We start from the raw sequence: 2,484 nt of genomic DNA, 5'->3' as shown, positions 1-2,484 counted from the left end.
TGCAGAGGGGTTAACTACTGCCCAGGCTCACACTGTTGGCTGAGTCGGGACCATTTCCGCTCAACCAGTGGCTAAACTGGCATCATTTTCTAAAAGTCAGGCTTTGTCTCAGGTGAGCTCCATGTCCTTCACCCCTGTCCCGCCCCCATCTGCAGCCTTGGACAGAAAGTCTGTGTGTGTGTGTGTGTGTGTGTGTGCAGGGTGCGGTTTCAGGTTCCCAGTGCTCACTGCACTTCAGGCTAATGAAAAAGCAGTGACTTCCCTGGCGCTGTTCCTCACCTGGAAAACGGCGAGGACACTGCCCGTGCCTCCATGGACAAAGGCTAAGGTGTCTGTGTGGCTTTGTTGTATCGTCTCAGCTGATAACTCTATCTCAGTGCTGCCTCAACAAGAACTTCTATAAAGCTGGCAGCGGCCTCCCTTTGCTTTGTCCAGATGGTAGCCCCGGGCTGCAACTGGCTCTTGAGCACGTTCTGTCTGACGAGTGAGATCGCGGAACTAACCTTCCATTTTGTTTACTTGTGATTCATTTAAGTGTAAATAGCTCCGTGTGGCTCCGTGAGAACAGAACCACATTGGATGTTCATCCTGCATCTCAGGCCCGACACAGGATGGGCTCTTCAGATATTTGGGGACTAAGTGAAAAATTAGATTCCGGCCTTGCTTTGTCATTTTGAAGTATTCTACCCTGTGGTCAGATGCCTCAGAACCCTCTTTTCTCCGCTAAAAAGACATGTTCCCAAGTGAATGTGCCAGACGGGGCTCTGGAGCCCCTGGCCATTCCCGTGGGGCATCTGGCTTCATCCGTGGATGTTGGAGCCTGGTGGGTGTCCTGAATGTGACAGAGCACACCTGCGTGCAAAGGTGAGTGATTCTGCAGCGGAGGCAGGATGCAGACCAGGCTGTCACCCACCGCCTCATGGCTGACACTTCAACTTGACATCATGGAAGGATGAACTGAGTGGTGGGATTCAGGATGATTTGCTCAGTGTCTGTTCAGGGGCCCCTCCAATGGCCTCTGGGAGGCGACGGCCTGAACATCAGACCCCATGGCATCTCCCCATGCTCCCTCCTCCCTGCTCAGCCTCTAGTGACCACCGTTCTACTCTCTTTTTCCATGCGCTTGGCTTTTTCAGATTCCACAGTACCTGTCTTGCTATGATTTATCTCATTAGCACCGTGCCCTGCAGTTTCATCCATAAGGTGGCACAAGGCAGGCTTTCCTTTTCGTGGCTGCATACTATTCCATCATGAGGACAGACCACACTCCCTTTATCCCAGCATGCATCAGTGGACATTGGCTACTGTGAATAATGCTGCCCTGATATGGGGGGGGTGCAGACATCTGTATGCCCATTTCACAGATGTGGAAGTTGAGGCACAGAAAGTCAACTTGAGTCCCCTGACAGCTGGCCAAGGGCCAGGGCTTCAACTGCAGAGGATCCTCCTCCAGACCCTGTTCTTGGCCCAGAGCTGGAGTGAGGCATGGCCTGCTCCTCCTCCCCCTCACCCCTTCCTACTCCTGCTAGGCTTCCTCCTGCTCCTTCCCTCTTCCCTTTCTTTTCCTCGCCTGCCTCTCCCTCCGGCTCCTCTTCCTTCCTCTCCTCCTCTCTCCCTTCCTTCCCTGCCTTTCTCTCTTCTCATTTCCTACTGAGGCTGGGCCCTGCCAGCTGTGAACGATTGTACCAGACAGGAGAGGCTGAGAGGGCGCTGTGAGGTGGGGGTGGGAGCCTGAGGTGACTCAGGTTCCATCAGGGCTCCTGGCCAGGGGGCAGTTATGTAACGGGGAGCAGGCAGGGGTGGTGAAGTGAGTCAGAGCAAAGGGAGAAGCCAATGGCTGCGGGACAAAGAAGAGGAGGGCAGAGCAGAGGGATGTGTCCATTGCCAGTCAGGGGGCTGCATGAAGAGGAAACTAGAACAGACCAGTGGGGGCTTCCTCCGGCCTGTCCTCTCTTCAGAGCCCCTGCCCCGGAGACTCTAGTCTTTCCTGGCCCCATCCTAGAAGCCCCCCAATATCTTTTCACCAAACATCTTTGCTTAATTAACCAGAGAGCCTGTTTCTGTTGCTTGAAAACAAGAGCCTTGAGTGACACAGAGCCCTTTCTTGCCCAAATGCTGGAATGCCTGGGGGTCTGGAAACTTCGAGACATGTGATAGATGCTCAATATATGCATACTGAGTGAATGCAGATACCATAAACACTATGCATTTTCTTGGTATCACTTTTTTTTTTAAAGATTTATTTATTTATGCATACAAGAGCTGGGGTACAGACCAGAGGTGTGGGGGGTGGTGAGAGGATTCACCAGACACAGAGTGGGAAACAGAACAGGCAGACTGACTGAAAATACTGCTAAGGGGAGCAGCGGGCGAGACAGGAAAGGTCTGCCGCGCCATGTGGGTATCTCCCTGGCTGGCAGGGAATTGAAGTCGTGCTGCAGAGGCTGCGATAGCTTCATAGTGCGGTGCTTAGCCCCTTGCACC

Source organism: Talpa europaea, assembly GCF_964194135.1.
Source record: "Talpa europaea genome assembly, chromosome: 12".
Lineage (NCBI taxonomy): Eukaryota > Metazoa > Chordata > Mammalia > Eulipotyphla > Talpidae > Talpa > Talpa europaea.
Note: the sequence above shows the minus strand (reverse complement) of the source record.